This window comes from Pieris rapae, chromosome 10 (assembly GCF_905147795.1).
Source record: "Pieris rapae chromosome 10, ilPieRapa1.1, whole genome shotgun sequence".
Classification (NCBI taxonomy): Eukaryota; Metazoa; Arthropoda; class Insecta; order Lepidoptera; family Pieridae; genus Pieris; species Pieris rapae.
This window is the reverse complement of record NC_059518.1, coordinates 5,280,682-5,303,709: the sequence shown is the minus strand read 5'-3', so window position 1 is coordinate 5,303,709 and position 23,028 is coordinate 5,280,682. Positions and strand designations below refer to the sequence as shown.

General features: G+C 33.4%; 1 protein-coding gene across 1 annotated transcript in view; it reads right to left on the bottom strand.

Annotated features, from left to right (window-relative positions):
* LOC110991315 (neuroligin-1-like) overlaps positions 1 to 22,553 on the bottom strand; it is a 90,759-nt gene extending 68,206 nt beyond the window's left edge. The window contains exon 1 of the mRNA XM_022256640.2: positions 22,190 to 22,553. The gene's annotated coding sequence lies outside the window, so the exon portion shown is untranslated. The remainder of the gene's footprint in view (positions 1 to 22,189) is intronic.
* Positions 22,554 to 23,028: the final 475 nt, after the last annotated feature.

The window sequence follows — 23,028 nt, the reverse complement described above, 5'->3', positions numbered from 1 at the left end:
CAACTATGCGTGTATTTGTCAGAACATTCGAATGATCCTTACATAATACGATATCACATATTAGAACATACATACACAAGCGGGTTACCGTTATTACATTGCTTTATATATAGGTATATTATTATAAAAATTGACAAAACTTACGAAAGAAAACTTAAATATTCACATCAAATCCATTTTCATACTTTTGGTATGTTTTGACGTCGGCTATGTATTTTAAATTTTCTCTTTTATAACTATTAAATTCTACCAAAAACCTTTAGACTAGTAGCTTTGAGGTGATATGTGGGTCGTACATTCGATGCTCGATATTGCACATATGAACTGAACGTTCTATATGTTATGTGTCTCGATTATACGCACTTGACCCAAATATCTACAGACTTCAGGAAGAGAAGAGATGGACATACTGAAACGACGTATATAATGACTTACATTAATATTAAGATAAAAATAAAAGATTTACCGTTTTATCGATGAATAACTACTATTAGTTAGCAAATTAGCAAAGCCAACCAAAAGCAAACTTTATAAATGTTTGAATTCCGTGAATTAATAACATAGATTAGGAATTAGCGGCTAATTTACATGTATGCGACAGTCATCGCAATCATTGTGTCATATTTGAACGAGATATCATACAATGCATTAGCGAATTGGATATTAATATTGATTTAATTACTAATGATTCATCATCAATTTTCATTTGAACGTATACTACCTTTTTAATGAAAAAGTATGACTATTATATTATTAATTAAAATAAAGTCGGTTAGCCTCGTTAGTATATATGAACGTCATAGTGATGGTTTAGGTATATAATTGTAGGTTTTATGTAGATACTGTTGAAGTGGCAAAAAATCTTACTATACAGGAAATCTACGCGATCGAAGCTTCAGATAGAACCTACTTAATAAAAATAATTTATCTGGACGATTCGCGTTATTAACAAGAACAGCACATTAGATGCGTGTAGTTATAATGGTTGAGACTTTATAATAAAAACTGATGTCTTATATTATTGGTGTATAAACCTTTTATTAATTCAATTCTAGTGAAAGGAATCACACAATCGCTTTTAAAGATTCTATAATTTAGTCATAGGTGCAGTGCTGTGTGCCACAAAAAAGAAAAAGTTGGTCAACACGATAAAGTTGCAATACTTGTAGTTATTATTTATGTTAGTCATAGGTGCAGTAGGCATATATTTTCTGCAACACTGGGATTCAAGATAACATTTTAATCAAAACCATTTTTTACATATAGATATTTTCCCATACAAATACTATATTTAATTGATAAAACGGAACCTTCGATTTTTTTTTATATATTTTTAGAAATTCCTCTAACGTTTATTACGGAAGGCGGCAGTGGGCAGATGGGAGGCCAGAGCTCGCTAAAACAACAATTTATCAAGCCGCCCGCCGCTGACGGCTCAGTATTCTTTAATCGTATTTAATCTGCTGAATAAAACTGATCCAGGGACCTTTTCTTTTACCCTCAAACTACGACTGTTCTTTGCAAACCTTTCTGTTACAAAGTGGAAATAAGTGATATATATTATTTTTACCTCGTGTTACATGACTTATTTCTTAACACGCAATCATGTGTATGTGTTCGGCCGATTCCAGTGCGAAATTATTTTCAGATACGTTTATAAAAGTAAATTAATAATTATACGATTATATATTTCAAGTAATTTTTTTTTATAGAACAGGGGGCAAACGGGCAGGAGGCTCACATGATGTTAAGTGACACCGTCCATGGACACTTTCAATGCCAGAGGGCGCGCGAGTGCGTTGCCGCCTTTTAAGAATTGGTACGCTCTTTTCTTGAAGGACCCTAAGTCGAATTGGTTCGGAAATACTTCAGTGGGCAGCTGGTTCCACAAAGTGGTGATGCCACTAAAAAAATAATTGAATTCTTCTTGTATTCTTATTGATTTAATCTTTAGATTATTATACTTTAGATTGAGATGGAGATACTTTGGTATACTTCAAAGCTTTGAGGTATTTCTTAACTTCATATTTCGAAATAAGTGTTATGCATAATCAAAAGCGCTTTGAGAGGCCAACTGCACCAGGTCGCTCAGTGGGTGGGCGTGGGTGCCTAATAACCACTGACGTGATTTCCAAATAGGATATGAATATGACATGTATAATATATTTAAATTAATTAAATCGGATCAGATGGGACTAGAACACATATAAACGATAATATCAAATACATTTAATTATAATGAAAACAATAGATATTTTTGTTTGCGTTATAAATTACTTTGGATAAGAATTCACAAATGTCGCATTTCATTTTTCAGCCGATAAAAGTTATAATCTCCTAATTGCTTGTTCGAAGCGATTATTGATTTTGTGTGTCACAAAAACAAAAAGTTGGTCAACATTGTTAAGAACACGATAAAGTTGATACTTATAGTCGTAATTTGAGTTTCTTATCGTTGTATAATTTAAATATAATAATCACGATGGCCGTAGAAACTTCGAGACAGAATTAGATTTTTTTTACTAACTACTCTTTCACTGTTCATACATATATCTCTCTATACCTTACCTTTAATCTTTGGTAATAATGTTATTACACGGGCGTCATGCACATCCACGGTGGACCGTAGCAATGCGGGACACAACGCTGTCAGATGTGACGAAGCACCACATTGTGTTATATGTTCAAGCGAGAACATGGCGGCGAATCACATGTTGGGTAAAAAGAAATTGAAACCCTACTGTAAAGACTTCTAAGGCGATGTTAATATTTATTTATTTATTTTTTTATTTATTTATTTATTTTCCATTAAATAATATATTATATTCCAATATAATGGAAGATGGTTGCTGCAGCAGCCAGTCACGGGGTCTCTCACGGGGGATCCTAAGTAACGCCAACAGTGACGAGATTTAGTGGACAAGATTCAGTGACGAGGGCTTTAGTGGGTAGGACTTTTAGAGCGAGTCCCACGCTCTGTGCGGAAATGCATTCCCCTCAATAAAAAAAAACTTATATATAAAAGACTGTAATATTCTAAAATATTACAGTCTTTTCCATAAAAGGGATATTAGGCAAATTTGTGAAAAACACACGAATCGCGTATTTTCATAACATCTCTTTAATGTCAATAAGCGAATCGGATAAAAGCTGATTGGAGCTCCTTTCTGAGGTCGGAGATCGTTTGATAGCCGACCCCACTGCGCGGGAGGCATGGAATCTTTACATCTACAAAATAAGTAATATCTCCGAAATTGCTTTTTACAAAAACGATTCTCAAAATTAAAAATATCGCCACAAACAATAATGTTAGTGACATGAAAATTATTATTACTTACTTTCGCATAAAAGAGAATGCTTTAGTATGTACTGCGGTTAAGATAGACATTAGACATATATATTTATATATTTGCACAGTTACTTCCAGTTGTGCTAGAGCCTCTTGGTCTCAAATTACATACGTGTCTTTGATCATTTAGATTTCATAGATTAGGTCAGAACCTACAGCCTTTTCTCTGAGACATTTTTTTTTATTTGAGACATGCTGGTTTCCTCACTAAGTTTTACTTCATACAAACAAGCATTAAAAATGCGAAAATTTACAAAAATTATATTAGTATACAGCCGGGGATCAAACCTACAACATCAGAAGTGAGAGTCGCTTAAGCCACTAGGCCAATACTGCTCCAGCTAGATATACACTATTCAAACTAACCTGAAAATGCTAACCAATGCAGCCTTTATTTTTGTCAGTTGTTCACACTTACTCTAGTGTATTGACTAACTGAAAACCCATATAAAACCTTAATCTTCAAATGCGAATGAAAACTCCTCTTCCTGCAATTATAATATTCAATATATACCTTAAAAACATTGCTGGACCGTGAATTTGTGGGGCTCTGGGCTTTTACAGAAAAATCCTCCCTAAAAGAAGCGCAAGCCAAAAAAAATACACCGATCGAAAACGAATGACGGGGAATTCCCCTTTGCGTTCGATAGACGCACATCGTTGATTGATATCAAAAACCTAACCAACCTTATGATTGTTAAAATTTCAGATTTTTTTAAATTTAAAACATCGCCTATTGATTTATTAATTAGATTCGTCTCTGCTTAACGTAAAGAAAATAGGGCGGTAACTAAAACGTTGGTTTTATTTGATTTCGCGACTTCGGCGCTTTCTACTAACTGATTGATCTATTATTCATCAATCAATGTTTATTTTGTGTTATTTTGTTGTATATTAATCAAAGACTGGAGATATATTATGCAGGGATATGCTGAGTAATTGAAAAGGGTTGGGAGTCCTTTGTTTCTTAGGTTTGTATTTTTATTTTTATTCTAAACAGTATCGGAAAATAAGTGAGAAATGGAGACATCAATCAAAGTTATTAGTTAAACGGCCTAGGGAGTCCCGGCCGCAACTCATGTGTTCCATCAACAACTTTGTAATTGATGGTAATAACCATCAATCTCCAATAGAAGCGGAGCAATAAATAATAACAAAATATGAAAGCTGTTCTAAATTTTATCCAAAATTCAGACGAATGCCATTGATTTAGACATAGACGTCACATTTATTACAAACAAAACGCACACGCAGAAACACTGGCTAGTAATCAAAAGAAAAAAAAAACATAAAAAAGAATGTGAGATAACCTTTTTTTTTTCATTTAAAGAACAATGTACGTTTTAAGTGTGTCATTCGTGTGTGCTGTGGTTGTAATTGGCCCTGGCTCAGCATTATGCTGAGGAGCAGAGTGTTCCACAGCGCTGGTCATTCTGCCAGAGACCACAGCAGATAGTTTCTGATTTCTATCATTTACAATATGGAGAGCAAAAAAGGGTAATGATTACAGGGATAAAAATATATTTGTCGATTATTTTATGGTAAAATTACATAAAAGTGAAGTTCTTTATTTATTAATTTAGTAGCTAACATAAATTATATATAATTCGAAATAAATACACTGAAAATAAGATGGAATACATGATACATTTTACTACAAAAATATTTACAAAAGGGAAGAAACAAACAAATTACAAATAATAATAAATACATTTAACTAATTGTGATTTAATTTATTTAACTAAGCCTAAATTGGTTGTGTTTATTTGCTATATTATACATATTATGTATTTATTGTATGTCTTCACTCTACTTACCGTTTAACGATATGGACCTCTAAAGACACAGTTAGTATTACTTAGTAATTACAAAATCAAATGATTTAAAGTGAAACTTCGGAAAATGTTTTTAATATATTGGAGATTTAAAAAAAATACGTACAAACTCTGCTGTAATTATGGTCATATTTAAATTGCAATGTATAATTTTACTTCCTGGCTCTGACATCTCCGATTTAGGGACTAAAATAATTCATTTAAATTAGTCGTATATAGCATTATTATCAAAACGCGTCAACTACAGGGACGGGTTGTTTATTTTTGATTAAGTTAGCGCTCAGGGAATAAAATTAATATTTAAAACAAAATCGGCACTGAGGGATTTACGAAAGAAAACAAAATTAAATGCATATTAATTATAGTTCTTAAAGGGCTCAAGGGTAATTGATTCAGAGGAAACTCTCCTAGAGATTACCAAGTAATAGCTGAGGGACAAGAAGGGTAGTTAGTGATTATTTCTAGCAAATCGGCTTTTATTGTCCGTCGCATAAATCCGGCCGTCGGCGGTCGTTCTTCTAATTGATTTAGTGTGCGCCGATTAGTGCTGCTTAGTATTCAGTTTTGTCGCAGCGTTTTGGCACTTGTGAATTAATTACTCTTTAGATTGTTCGGACGGAATGAATCGATTCAATACCTGGCTACGACGCGACTAAATATATTATTCATCTTACACAATAGATAAAGGTATTACATAGAAATTAATGTAGACAGTTTAAAAACAGGTTGATTCATTTTAATACCGTTTTCAAAGAAATCGTACCATATGTTATGACGAAGAAACTACAATGAAGTTAACATATATATTGATTTTCTTATTTGGTGATTAAGTCAATACTATTTTGTTTTATATATCATAGGGGGGCAAACGAGCCTGTAGGACGCCCAAAAAGGCAGTCATCGCAGCCCATAGACACCCATTTTTAGTGGGTGTTTATTACATATAACCCACAAATTGTCTGTGCTTAAAAACGAAATGCATTTACGAGGATACCTACAAAAAATAATCAATTTCATATGCGACGGTGATAGTATTTACTAATAGTTTATTTATTTCAATAAAATCTTTTTGATTAATTTTAATATTTAACGTTAATCACTACTGCATTTTAGTTATTTTTTTCCATACACCAAAGAAGTATAACTTCTAACGCGTGTACATAAGTACACACAATCTTTTTTTATCAATCTGCTCAATTAATACTTGAATGGATCTTAGACAAAACTGTTAGCTAATCATTGATTACTAAGGATAACGCAGTAAGCTTCTAAAAACGTGTTCCTTATCAAGTAATTGCGTATATGAAACACTTTTGTGTAAAAAGCTGTAATGCTCTCAGAGAGCTACTAATGAGAAGGTAACTTAATTGTCTCGTTAGGTGAGCACGAGTTCAGCTAATTATTCACACGGCAACATCGAAGCAATTCTTTGAAATTACAGTTAATACTTGCAAAACGCCATTCGTTACGAGATTCCATCCCGGCAACCTGGCTGCGCTAATATTTCCCTTCGTTAATTATGTTTGCACTGGCCTGATTTCCTTTTACCTTTTTTCAAAAGTCTATAATTGCTGACCGTAATGCTGTGTTATAGATGTGAACCTAATCTCTTTTAACTCCCGCAAAGACAGAATAATAATTACTGGTTCAGTAATTAATATTATATAAAACGTTTCAGTAGGGTTTTAGTGTACGTATATTTTACTAATCACTAAATAAAAATAATACAACAATCGTTATGCAATATCGGAAATATAAAATGGTAAATAAATGTTCCTTACATACCAGCATGTATCTGACCCTATAAATTTTAATGCAATTTGAGATATGTTCATATATGTAACAGTAAATTGTGACAGACTTGTTACATAAACAACTTCTGTTGACCCTACGTCAGTCAAAGCATAACTCCTACACAAACTGAATTCACAGAAATGTTTACTTCTATGATCCAGAATTGTGGACATGCCTTTATGAATTGTAACATAAACTTGCATGGCGTTTACTGCAGAACATTTGTATTGTAGAAAGGCTATAAAAAATATTTTTTCATGTCCAACTATCCATGTGAATGTAATGAAATGACCAACTCACATATTTTTATTTGGGTGTGGAGGTGTCAAATTAGACAATCTAAGGCCAAAATTTGGCAAAATGTTAATAGATAATGGTATTGGTGGGATTGTTTTCTTCGCAAACCATGAAAATAACCTTAATCTTGATCACAGCAATAAATACACAACCAAAATTTGATTGTTAGACTAGAGATTCTGTTTAGCAAACAAAATACGCCATCGTTTTCGTATTTAGTTTCACATTCTCAATACCATGTGTATGTTATAAAGATAAAAAAGTTTGTTATTTCAGAGGTTACTCTTGTATAATCTATGTTCACAGGCATAAAGTGCAAAACACACGGCACAAAAACAAGATGGTGTTCTTATAGTATAGATCTAGCAGATGCAATATTGGTAAGTCTATACATTCCTGAGCTGGTCGAAGTGTCTGTCAGCGGCTTGTAGCTACAAGCTTTAAGACCCGTTCTCTCGTTTCTAACGAAGCAAAAAGAAAGTGACTGGCGGCGGACGGCGCTCGCACTCAGTTCTGAGCACGTTCCGCAAACAAGTTTAGGAGCTTTTCCATCCGGGAAACGATACTTTTTTATATTTAACGACAAAAAAGGTTTCGCTTTTGACTTAACTTTCTGTAGATCTCTGGAACAGGTCACCGATCAACGAGTACAAGGCACTTTGTTATTGGAAATTCGAGGGAAAATAATGACTTTATGAACATTCCGTAGACATTGCTATTTTTAATAAGACTTCATTTTTTCAGTATATAAAGAATACTACTAGTTCAAACGTATAGTACGTCTAAAAATGAAGTACTGTTTTATTATGGATTAGAATTTATAAATAAATAAATCAGTGGTGCTACAACTTCTTTAGGTCTTGGCTTCAGATTTCTGAATCTGTTTCATTTATTAAATCTAATAGTCAAGTAGGTGATCAACCTCCAGTGGCTGACACACGTCGTTGTCTTCTTGAGTCTAAGATATGTCGGTTTCCTCACGATGTTTTCCTTTACCGTTGGAGCAAACGTTTAATGCGCACATAGAAATAAAGTCCATTGGTGCACAGCAAGGGATCGACCTCAGGTATGAGAGTCACACGCTGAAGCCACTAGGCCAACACTGCTCTATACCTATATATATATATATATATTTTAAACGTATATTTAAGAATATACATTGTATGAATAGTTTACGACAAAACTTTAACTTGAGAACTATAGAACTGTTATGGTGTAATGACTAAAAGAAAAATAGAACGATTGTAATTTAAAAAAATAACACAGACTTACAAACGGAATCTACTTCGGTAAACGAATCACAGAGCGTAACTAATAGCTCCATCGTAATACCTTTCATGAAAAAAGCATCGAAACAATGGTGCAGCGAATAGTTGAAGTTTGGGTTTAATTAAGACGAGTACGAAGCTTCCCTCCTTCATTAAAAGTTGAATCGGTTTTAATTAAAATTCAAAGAAATGTGCGTCGATACCGATCGAGATAAAAACCTCCTGTTAATAGCTTCAGAGTTTTTAAAAGCCGCTAGTTAGTGGAGGTTTCTGGGTAAATTGAATAGAAGTTTAATGCGCTCTGATAACCTCTATATAATTTCGGATATTGTTATTTTTTGCTGCTTTCAAATAGAAACAAAACTTTTTTAAAGGATAATAAGTCTCTTCAGTTACAGCTTTAAATTGTTGTATATCAATTTGTGGCAATTTGCTGGACACAGCTAAGCAGTTGAAATGTAAATAAATAAATCTAATATGTTTTAATAAGGGCTAAAGCCAAACATAATAGAGCTCACTCGGGGTATTTCCATCACATGGAGGAGCATTTTTCTTCCATGTTGAATGGGCTCAGATATTTTACCCTTCCGATATTAAAATGAGCTTACATTCGTTATTTAATAGATTATCAAGCATTTCAAGAACCAACTTGTAACAACTATAAAATTAATTGCAAAAGATTATTATAGTGTTAAGTCCTTTTTACGGAACGTAGATTTTAAAATCTAAAAATGTCGGAATTTTCTACTCGGACTTATATTACGTGGATTATTGAAAAATAACTTTAGAGAATATGCCCCCCCCCCCCATTATTAAAAAAAAACCCTTCTAATTACAAATTTGTAACTAAATTACTTATCAAGTTAACATAGCGACGCAAAAGATCCTTTCTTAATTTACGTTTAAATATGGATATTCTAGCTTAGAATTGGTATCTCAGGAATTTCAGTGCATTGTTAGATATTTGTGTTGTTATTGTGTGGTTTGCGGCCGCGCGTAGCCGGCCATTACACGGGCCATTTGTTCGGTCCGACGACTGACTAACACTCACTGTCTACTACAAAGGGACTAAGATATTATTAATTTAGTTAACGACTCGATTTCAGCTTGAATGGACAGAGTGAACCCAGTGTGGTCGAACTTCGCCAATAGCCGCGTTTGTCACTTAATCCTTGAATAATTTAAACATCTTAACAAAGGAATTACGTAGATATCACAATTTAAATCTAAATATCAGGGACCATCACCAGGTACCAACAATTAAGATTATGCACTTACAACGTAAGATCTCTATCACGCAAAATAAGGTAAAAAAATCGTATGCATTGAGAAAAATAAAAAAATAGTAATGGTAACTTTAGTAACTAACTAACTAGAGTAAAGTTTTTTTACAACTTGCATATTAACAAACAAATAATAATCATATTAACATTCTGGTCTAACCGATTTTTGTATGGATTTATTAATGAAGTTCTATATGTGATGCGAAAAATATTACAAAATGGATTACAAAGTGTTTAATTATAACAATTTTATCGCTTAGTCGTTGTAAACATCCTTCAATCACTGCCGGCGAAATTAACGCGTGATAAAGTTCAATCTGTTAATGTTGCTATAAAATATTAAGCTAATTTATCTATGTTCACTGGATCTACGGTTGTTTGTTTCAGATTTGATTGTAGTCTGTGCTCAAGCTAGAGAACTTGGTATATTAGAACAGTAATTTAATCTAATTAATAAGAAATTATAAAGATTCAGTAAGTTTTTCATGTCACAGCTTACAATAAATGTATTTTTAGTATATTCCAGTAAATTTTAACTAACTCTTTCAATAGTAGCTTATCATTTAATAAATCAACTACACAATTACACGCAATACTCGTCGTGCGAGTTTGCTTGAGTTTGCTGCGGCTCCAGCTTTACAAATTATTTGTAGAAATCTATTAGGTCGTGCAATTACAGTCTAAAATTTGCAACGTTGCTTACGTTGCAAATGCGTTTCTCAAATTCAAAGAGGTATTTATTATAAATTGATGTTAGAGTGAACATAGTGGACTAGATTTGGACGGCTACTGGCAACGTGTATCCCGCTCGTATATACATATTAGGTTTCTCATGTTAATAAAATAAATGTTTGTAATAAGAAATAAAGTTCAATATACAAATAAAAATTAAAATGCGACATTAATAGTGTATGTTAGGTAAATAATAATGATAATGAAATCGTATAGTGAGGATGCCTGGGAAGGGGAATGTATTAGTGCGGTGTGTGTGGTCTTCGGTCTATTTAGCAAGCAATTTGCTTTCAGTCGACGTTTGTGTTAGGTGACAGTTGTGGTATTGACATATATACTACAGCGTAAAACCTGTCTATAAGGGTCATATGTTTATTTTTTCTTACTTTAGAAATTTACGTTATCGCTGAGTAACATATACATCTTTGTTTCTAATTTATTGGAAAATAATTGTTCCACCCTACTTTTAAGCACCTACAATAGCAATAAATAGTATTTATGAAGGTATGTTTTGTTTAATCAGGTTGTTTAGGACGTTAAGTCCAAAACAAATTCAATATTAACTTAAAAATTAATAATTAAATTTAACGATTTCCCGAATCGTAATGTATGTTCGTAAATGTATTTTTCCTATATATAAGTTTGTGTGTATAATCGTAATATATAAGTTTGTCTTTATACTTTACACAATATATTTTATTCAGCATTGCACATCAACCTGCACTGGCTCGTTACACCGAGGATCAGAGGGAGGGGGGCAGCTCAATACATCTGCCCACAAAGCCAACTATATTACCACATTAAGCCCACTATTGAGCGAATTCCCGCGGCCCTTACTGCTTCAACAACAATAATTGCTCATATTATTGTTTCATTTGTAACAATAACACTAGCATAAAACGTGTTCGTGAACATAAATGTGTGTAAAATAATTGAAAACATCCCCCAAAAGTCGCAGGCTATTAAAGCGGTATTTGACCTCTTCTGGCCTATAAGGAATTCCCATTAAATTCTTTATCTAAGAAAATATTAATAAATGAATATTCAATTATTCTTGTTGTTGTCTTATTCGTTGTTAATATGAACCTTCCACAAGCTGTAACAATATGCTAACTACTTTCCTCCCGAAAAAACAGTAGACAATCTTAATATATATAAATTACGTGTCACGTTGTTTGTCCGCGATGGACTCCTAAACTACCGAACCGATATCAATCAAATTTATACACCGTATGCAGTTTGATCTAACTTAAAAGATAGGATAGCTTACATCTCAATTTATACCCGCAATATTATTTATTTGTTAACTATTTGGTACAATTCTAACAGATAGCGCTTTGTTTAAAGTACCAACGTTTCACATAAGCTATCTACCCTTCACATAAGTTCCTCTACAGTTTCCCTTGAATAGTTTACTACTATGTAATATAACAAAAACCTTAGCCACAGCAACGCTTGGCCGAGTCTGCTACTTAGGTATATGTAAATTCGCTAATATTCATTTTTATTATATGCATGATAATCGAAGAATATCGATCAAATAAAATTTAAAAAATACGAGGGATCGTCGTTATCTTAAAAGCGTATTGTGCTGGACTTGACATTTGACATTCAAACCAATCGCTATCACATCAAAATGACCCGGATCAAAGCTTCAAAGCGCTGCTCTTCTAACCGATACAATTACAGAATAATTTAGATTTTACGCTCACATCAATTGTTCACCATTTACATGATCCAGGTACTGGGACGACTTCATTTCGGTACGTAATGCAGATATTTTAGTGAGTGCTGTAAGTACCGATTAACCACATGGACGGAAATTATTACTGTGTGTAAGGCTGTACTCTGAGCGCGAATTAACTTGTTCAGGGATGCACCAGTTACGCGTGCAGGTTAGGCTAGGTTAGGTGGGTGGACTCATTTTCCGCAACAAGACTCAAATTTGTTCCGTTTTGCGTAAAGCCCTGACTAATTTAGCCAGCCAGTTACGCGGGCATTGCCCATACCTAATAATGTTCCGGTAAAGACCCATAATGCTCAGAATACCGTGGACTGCGAAGCGCACCAACACATCAATCCTGGCCCAACTTCCCATACGAACTCGCTTGTCTACCGTATGCCTACAGCAAACTTGGAGAAACTGATCGTGGTTGGTAACACAGAAGGCAAAAGATCACGTGGCCATTCACCAACCAGATGGATTGATCAAGACTCATCATCTTCAAAACTATACACTGTCATAGGGGAGGCGCTGGACAGAAACCATAGCAACAGATAGTCCGCTCTAGATGCTTCGTTGCTGACCACGACGCTCAGACATGAGCTGCTGATTAAAGAGGGAGAAAAGGCCGATAAACTGCCAGCAACCAGGCCTGTACGTAAACGATTACTTGAAACTTTCGTAAAGGTTGTGTTAAAACCTCAGTTCTTAACACCTTTAGTTCGATTTTGTATGGCCATATTTACGAGATCTATTTTCGTAAAATACTGTTAATACAGATACATTTACTGCCAGTAGCTTAATGGGGTACCAAGGCCGTTTTCAATTTGACGCAAAATTTTTGCTAACACAATAATCTCAATAACGTAAACGACTCGCGTGAACTGTTACAGTCTGTCCCTCGGGACGTGAGCCAATATCTTGCCCTTCTTACAATATATGAAGGACGAGTAACTTGATACGCGCTACACGGAGTGACAACGACAATATTTACAAAGAAATTTTAGCTCATTTATTAAGAAAATAAGTGTAACAAGGTTAAATGGTAGTAACAAAGAGAGTAAGTATAGCATCTTATAACTATGCTCTAAGTAAAAGCAATATTAAATAATTTAATATTTACAACGACCTTAATATAACAAAAGCTTCAACTTTGCTTTTGATTTCTGCATTTTATTCATTTTACATTACAGCGATCTTCTTCTGACCTTACGTGCAAGTAAATTGTGCGCATACAAATAAACATGTATTGGTGATGGCACGCACATAATCCTATCTAGATAGCACACTTAACTGTTAGGCAAATACTGCATAAAGTTCATAAAACATACTCAAACAGTTCATTGTCCTATATCGCATTTGGTATCATCCTATGACACGTAATTTAGATTTTTTTTATTTACATTCAGTAGGATTGCGAATGCGATATATAATAAAAGATTTAACAATTTACACTTAGACGTTAGAATGATTATTTTAGTCTCCTAGAATTTGCTACTCCACGATTGATGAATAGTAATTTACAACTAAAGAAGTTTTAACTCTAACGTAAAGTTAATATATATATAAAAATCGCATATCGTATTTCTCGATAATCTGTATTTCTCAGTAAACAAAGAGCGACAATAAACATCCGTATTAAAGGCTTACGGGGTGTTCACCCGACCCATACCATGAAATTGTACGAATACGGCTTCTTCTACACTCCGATAGGAATCCACACAAATTATACGATTAGGTTGCATCGCATGGATCGCATTGCGTGATTCCAGAGAAACAAACAAACTAAAACAAATGTATTGTCTTAAATAACACGGCAATAACATCGCCTAATTTAAGATTTCTTATCTTCTCAGAATGATAATGGAAAAAAATATTTTTTTAAATTTTCAGCAGTGTTAGCTTCAGCATGCGAGCAATCAATCCCAGCTCTGCACCAATAGACATTCATAAAAGAATTAGCGCCCTTGTTTTTTATATGCATTTATGCATCACACACTCAAGCATATTAAACAGTAACATTTAATGTAATGATAGACAATCGCTAATCTGATAATAAGTCATTGGAAATAACATTTGCGATTCTTTAAACAATTCTATTGTGCTAACGATTAAATTTATCAAACAAAATGCACTTCTTAAATATATTAACGCCATTCAAAGCTTTTTGTTGAATTTATCAAGCTAAACTGCTAGGAATGAATCTACTACTTACAGTACAGCACTTAACTTATCTAAGACATATCGCATTCAAAGGATGTATAAAAGCTAGTATTAAACAGAATCGGGGCTCATGTTAGGCTTAACGCAAGGTTGTTCTTTTTATGACTTTCAGTACTTAGCGTTATTAGCTAAAGCTTCGTTCTAATGAATACTGTATTTACCATTAAAAAATTTTTTTTAATCTATGAGATAGTGTGCCACCGTTGGCGTATATAGTTATAAAAATGAAAACTATAATATATGATCAACAATAATCCTTATTTTTATTCCTTACATATAAATTTATAATTTGAATAATACCCACCATATGCATTTAATGTTTCATGTTTGCATATAAGAAGACAATAAATAGCTGTTCCTTTGATGATTAAAACCAATTGAAGCGAATTAGATTGATGATTCTTCAAAATAGTCGCGGTAAATGAAGACTAGGTTCGATTTTCAACTAATTTAAATTGTATCAAGGTTAACTCAATATTGTATCAAGATTATGATAGCAAAAGACTAAACCTGCAGAATGATGAGCGTGCCTAAGGGCTTTGAAAAGCTTATGTTTTCGAAGTGTCAGAGAAAACCACAGTTGCTTGAATCTCACCCTTGGGAATGATGACCCCTGCCCTTATTGGGACCGGAAACAATTTTAGGTGATTTAGACTCATAATATTGTACTAGCTGTGGGTATGTACGCGGTGTAAGCATTACAGTGAGCGGTGCACGGACGCCATTTCAGATTTTATTGAACCATAAAATGCCGCAAAAAAACACACAAGATGAAAGCTTTTAAATGAGTTTCGAGCGAGCTTTACTCTAACAAAATTTTGCGAAAAAGCCTACGTTTAACTTATGAATTCTAGCTACAAAATTATCAATATCAGAATTATTATTTTTGTTTTCATCATAATTGACTGACGGTTAAAGAGATTTCTTTATTCCATTACCTTTCATAGTCTGACGTATGAGTTCTTGAGCCAAATAAATAAAATATACTTATATCGGTTTTATGTATAAATACTATGTACATAAATGAATTCCATTAAGGCATGAAAATAGATCACAACCAACAATTTATAACAGTTTATATGATATTGTCACTTAATTTATCTGTGTAAATTTAGTGTGATTATTACTTTATTTTTTTTACTAAAGAGCAGTGTTGGCCTAGTAGCTTCAGCGTGCGACTCTCATACCTGAGGTCGTAGGTTCGATCCTAGCTGTACACCAATGGAGTTTCTTTCTATGTGTGCATTCAAAATTTGCTCGAACGGTGAAGGAAAACATCGTGAGGAAACCGACATGTCTTAGACCCAAAAAGTCGACGGCCTGTGGCACTGGAGGCTGATCACCTACATGCCTATTAGATTTAAAAATGATCATGAAACAGATTTCAGAAATCTGAGAATAAGACCTAAAGATTAATTTATTTTTTAAAGTTTATAATATAAGTTATAAACGATAGTTATAGACTAATGATATCGCAACACATGCAAACATATTGCTACACACTAATTGATTGAGGCTTAGTGAAAAGATTACACGTCAAAACAATGAAACCGAGTGAAACGTGCGGTCTATGTCGATTTAATGTCGTATGTGCTATGTCGCATCACATATATGTTAAACCCGATAGCGCCACGCGACATTGTTGATCATAATTTAGTTTAAACATGCGTCAGCTATGCTCTGAACATGGATTAAAATTAAACAACAGTGCTAAAACACGTTTTCGGCAAATCATATTATTGTAGTGTGATTTTCATTCATACCATTTTTTTTATAGAACGCAAACGGCCAACAGGCTCACATGTTAAGTGATACCGCCGCCCATGGGCACCCTCAATGCCAGAAGGCTCGCGAGTGCGTTGACGGTCTTTTAAGAAAATGTACGCACTTTTCTTGAAGGACCCGAAGTCCAATTGCTACGGAAATACTTCAGTGGGCAGCTAATTCCACGAAGTGGTGGTGCTTGGCAAAAACTGCCTTGAAAAACGCTCAGTTGTGGAACAGACGTCGAGGTGATATGGGTGGAATTTCATATTCTGCCTCGACGTCCGATTATGAACTAATATTATAAAGATGCTAAGTTTATAGGGTGTCTAACTAAACCGATTTTGTAAATTCGTTAATAGAAAGGCACGTTCTTTGTGGATGTAACAGGCTATATATTATAATGAAAATACTGTTTCGAATTCTGATTTGCAAAGAAAGTCTGAGAAAAAACGGACAACCGATGTTTTTTACGATCGCTGTCTTAACGATGATAGATATATCATTGAGTTCTAGAGTTTAGAATAATTCCTACAAAGAAATCGGCTTTTATATTATATAAAAACAAATTCTCCTCCATGTGTGTTCGAAATTTATTGCAGTTGCTTGAATGATTTATGAGAAAATAAATTATATAACTTTTCAAAGTTTAAAACAAAACATGTTTAGTTTTCTGTCACTGTCATTAGGAATTTATTTCAAATGTGTTTTTTAATTAATGTAGTGGTAAGTGATTACATTCGCGCACAACTCAATGTGGTCATTGAGCATCTCTAAGGTTTAAGTTACAATTTTAAACTGTGACAGGCTCTTCATTAATCGGATGTGGCATGTCGTCATGTATATGCCGTCGCTGATCCGCAGTTATTCCCCTCACGCGACTCAAGGGCTTTGAGAGCCGTAAACTCCGCCTCTCTCAGATTGTATTACTCGACACATTTCCTATTGTTCCTAATATTTCATAAGTTTTCCCGTCATAGAACTCCGAGAAAATGAGATCGTCCTGTCATAAAAACTTCTTCGTATGTCGTTGGGATTGATATGATTTATTAAATTTGATATATATATTCTTTTTACAACGTCGCATCTTCTAAAGTAATATATATGTAATAATAATAATAATAGCCTTTATTTAGACACATTTTATATTTACATTTAAACAAATTTCATTTTAATCCTCTTCTAGTGTATCTGTGTGCCCTTTTTTGGCAAAGGCCTCCTTCAAATCCTGGCGGGATTCCTCTTCTTCTCTGCGCTGTCTGCTATGCCACTCTCTGCTATGTACCTCCTGCTGTTTCTTTAATATGGTCTATCCACCTTCTCAGTTGTCTCCCACTTATGCGTTTACTGTACCTTAGGCACCAGTTAAATTAAGAGCTAAATTACCATTTCATGATAATACTTCCATAAAATATTAAAAGAATATTTGTATAGGTCAAACTTAAAAATGTTATCTGTAATGGGAAAGTTCTCAATTCTGTAATATTACAAGCAATATTAAAGCAGGTAATCAATGAGGCTTAACTACAAAACCATGTTGCCGCTTTGGTAAAAACTTTTAGGCTATATTTCAGAGAGCTCAACGTCACTAAAGTTCGCGAAATTACGATTTTATAAAATGCTTCAATGCTCTTGTTAATCACACGTTTATTTTTCTTTCAAGTCAAGTCAAGTCAAAATACTGATAGAATACTGTATAATATCTTACAATTTATAAATTCTCTACTGATATCATAATGTTCTTGAACATCAATACAGTTTAAAAGAAATCCTTTTCATACCTTAATTCAACAGTATTAGGTCATAGACCAAATACTATGTGTAAATCTTTTTATTAAAACCTGGCCATCAACATGGTAAAATTGTATCTCACAGGTTTAACAGGTAAGTCTCACCTGGCAGCTAAACCAGGAAAACATTTAAATATTAAAATTCTGTACCTTCCTGCATATTAAAAGCATGTGAGTGAAAAGGCTTGTGTTTTGGATACAGCATCGATTTTTGGATTCTTTACCGTTCCAACGTATCTTCGCGATGTTTAATCTCACGATCAAATAGTCTCTCTGTTTCTCAAGTATCGTTCGCAGTTATTGTTAACAGCTATAGGTAACTATTATAATAGATATAGTTAACTATTGAGGACAGTAGGGGAATTATATTTCACTGACACAAGCCATGGCAAAAAATACGGGATTTTCAAACAGAAATATTGAAGCTTCAATAGAAATTGCTTTATTTTCTCCATTTGTCGTAGTTATGGTGCCGTGAGTGAGCTCAGAGTAAAAATAATCTTGATCAAAATACAAAAATGGATAACACTTTATTTTAAATGAAATAGGTACGCGATTTCAATATTTATTTTAATTATACTGTAATTAAATTTGTAACTATTTCTTATTTTATGTACCGATTATAATGCAGACGGTCTGACAAAATATGGTATTGAATAGCACGTCCAGCCTTCATGTGAAAATATATTATTAAAAATAAATAAAATATTTATATAAAATAGGAATCAATCATTGCTAAAAATTGAATTGAAAGGTCAGAATTCCGCTATTGACCCCTCAAACATTGATGAAACTACAAAATATTCGATACAAAATACATTTCTAAAGGTCTTAATATTCTGTCACAAACAGGGATGTGGGTTCAAAGGGACGTATGTACCATTACAATTATTATACCCACATATACCTTTGGTCAGCTTCGTTAATTAATGTCACTGCTATATTGCATGTTATTTTAATTAAAATATAAATCACATAGAAACTGCTCCAGTCCAGTTAGAATTAAAAGACCCTAATCTTGATTAGATTTCCTTTAACAATATATTATATTCGCCTACTATAACGTAATATGAGTTAATAATTTTAGAGAACCTTATTGTTATACACATACTTTACGTGCCACGAAGTTTTGAAACAAGGACGCTTTAAAATTTACAGCATAATAGCAACAAGATGCGAACCACGAACCGAGATATTGCGGGCATAAAACAACTTTATTACTGGCGCCATGAGCGGAATCTGACTAAGAAACTACAGAAATAGATAAAATATCTTCTTTATTTTTATTATTGACGCCGACCCGACACCAAAAAATAGCGATTACTGAAATATGCTTAGCTTAACGATACGCATGAGGGAAGCCAATGAACCATGCGCTGGTGTGCAACCTCCGTTTAACGAAATCAGTTAAATTTTTAAACTTTTCTAAACACTCTGTTTAAAGTGGATTTTAACAACAACTGTGAACGGGAGTTACGAACGATATGGAATGATGAATTGCCACACTACTAATTTCCGCTTTTTAATATTTTACGTGGAGAATTATTATAATATTCATAATATTTTACTATAGAGACTAATAACACTTAAATCACTCGATTTTGTATAAAATAAAACGCTTATAAATACTCGTACTAGAGGAGACTTGTAGTGTTATGTTGTGTTATTTTTTACTTGTTAGGTTGACTTGTTAATGTGAATGATAAGACAGTATAATATTAATGTAAGGAGCATCTTTATGTACATTTAATATAAAAAAATAAATATTCATATAAGTCAATGAATGTATTTATCAGTTTACATCAATACATTAAACCAATAAAAAATATAATTTTAGTTAATTCTAATATAACTAATAACTAACCTTAAAATGTTATAATTAAAATATATTATTAAAAGGAGTCCCTTTAGTCTCTTTTTATTACTAAGATGATTTTGTTTTATTAGTGAGTACTAAGTAAGAAAGTAGGTGAAAACTCCGTGCTTTCTTTGATTTTGCATTAAGATTTTCTCATGATGTTTACATTCGGCGTATTAGTAAGTATTGTGAAAGAGACATCCATTGTGATACCGCCGCGGTTTAAATTCACTTTACTACTAGGACTACGCTGGCCGTAAATTTTAAAACTCTGATTTATATTATACTCTCTTCTCTGAGATATAATTATATATTAACATCTTAGGTTAATTATTATTCTTGGAATAGGTGAAGCATGATAAAGAGACACTTAGATGCTTTTACCAAAAGGGCACAATTGAAACATTTCGCTTTGGAATTTCGAGTTCCAAGTGAAACAAATTAAATTGTTAAAATCGTTCATTGAAACGGAAACAAAATTTCAACTTTTGCTCACATTTTAACAACTCTTCTCCAATTAAAAATAGAACCTTAATTGAACGTAGCCCTCTCCTTTATGTAAAGTGAAACGTGAAAAGATTTGAACTACTATGTTTTACTAAGGTAAATAGAAATCAGTAATACAAAAACATCCAAAAATACACAGCACAAACTTTTACAATTGAGACTTCATATAATTTTATTACATTAATTTCGTGTGTATTAATTAATGTCATATGTAATATCAATGTAAGTGTATGCTAAGTGATTAAGCGTGGGATGTTTAATTACTTCGCGTAAAAATAATAACCAGAAGCAGCCATTAATTCTGTTACAATTAATAAGATATTTCAATATCCTGCAATCTCAGATTAACTTCTTGTATTAAATTGTATCAACAATTACCTTCTTCCAGACGACAGTAACTAACACGAAGATATATAGTCAGTCTCATAGTGGGCTTACACACTAGCCTAAATGGTAAAAATAATTAGCCATTGTGCTCTGATAATAAGATATTTGCTACCGCGGCTAAAATAGAGTTTTCCAGTCAGTCCATTTATATGCATTTATTGCTGTCTTAAATAAGACTGGTACTGTTACATTTATACAAACAACAGCGGTTTTCTAATGAAACAAATTATACTTGTTTTTACATGAATCAATCTTAGTAAAATAAATAAATTAAAAAATGTATGACAATAGTAGTTTACTTATTAACGAGTAATAACTATTCTAAAAAAGTAAAGGTTATGCCTAAATCTTTTATTTTAGTTTGGGTCTCAGATTTATGTATCTGTATCATCGTTCATGATCACCTACTTAGGTGATCAGCCTTCTGTGCATGACACACGTCGTGGACTTTCTGCCTCACGATGTTTTGCGAAAATGTAAAATGCGCACATAAAACGAAAGTCATTACTGCCCAGTCGAGGATCGAACCTACGACCTCAGAGATGAGAGTCGCACGCCGAATTCAGGCTAACACAGCTCTTAAAATAATAAAATAAATATGAATTTATAATATATCCATATAAAGTAAATTTATATTTATTTTTGTCAACACAAAGCTATCAGGAACACAAGATTACTAAAGATCAATCGTTCTTTAGTAGGTATTCTTTAATTGTGGATAATTAACGAAACCTCAATAAGAGATAACATCGACATTTTGCAATAAATAGCCCCACGCGCCATTTGTCATCCCGTACAAGTAATTAACGACTTCCCCTTATCAAAAAGAGTAACGAACCGATCTAAAAACCATTAGGTCGTATCATTTAATGCCAATATTTATTTATATGACAAATTTAATTCACGGCTTATATAAGATAAATAATCCTATTTCGTGATTCGTTCATACAACTGTATGACATGATAATTATCATAATAAATGTAACGAAAAGTTTCAGTTCAGTGTTTGTATAATTAGGAACAATTTTGATTATAATAGTACTATTAGGATAATAATTAGTACACAAGAACTATCAATCATTGTTCTAACATTAATTAAACCTCCAGTACCCAGTATGTAATGAAAAAGGTCCTTTCTTAACTGTATGAATTAGATTTTTTTCTATATTTAATTAAATGTTGCACATCGAGTACTTGAATATGTAGTTTGCACAGTTCTGTTGAAATTCAACGCCAGTGAACCCAATCAAGCTTTAGATAGAATTGGCTTCGGTGCTCCATTACTGCCGGATATTTTTATTTTATCTCAATCGTAAACAAGTTTAATCAAATTGTATTATAAATGTTATAATAATAATATAAAAATTAAAACAAATTACCGTCATTAAAATCCTCGAACTGATCCAATGTTCAAAATGTTAATCATATCAAAATATGAAGTCCCCTAGATCCTGTCAGTTGGGCAACTTATCTGCGGGACACAAAGGGCGCTCGCAGGATGAGGGTCGACACAATCACGCGGCGCGCTCTGCCCTCACTTACATACATAATTACACACTTCACTCAAGACTAATGTGACAGGTGATGAGTGACCTCAGACGGGCCCGTACTGCGTGACATAGCACAATACCACCTAAGATCTAGTCCACAACGCGGCGAAAGTTTAAAGACGTCTTCAGTCAAATATATGATGCGAAATTATTTCGATACTTGAAGCCTTTTCCGGAGAGAAACGTGCGGAGAATACAGCGAACACCACGCGACTGAGTGGCGAGTGCGTAGCTCGTAGCACCTAGGAGCTACGAGCGAGAGAGGCGCGCGCAAAGTTTTCGTTTGAGTTACCGTAAGCTAATATGGTCTAAGGTCAACATCAGTGGTCAAACGATGTCCAATTTGATATCAATCACGTCTCCTTCAGAAAATATGTTTTCCTCAAAATATGTAGGAAATCATTAGATATATACTATACCTGCAATATACTCTAAAACTAATTGTATAATTTTTAACTCATCAATGAGAAATTATAATCTACTTATAAGAGACAGTCGAACATATGTTTAAAAATAATTTAATTCAAATTCTGAAGGAGACCATACTTGCACAGTTGTAGTCTAGAGTTGGTCAACAGCAGTAACTGACTTGCGGACAATAAACGTTGCCGGAAATTTATGCGAAAACTAGCACCGTCCACGGCGTTGTGCAACTTGTACTCGCCAGT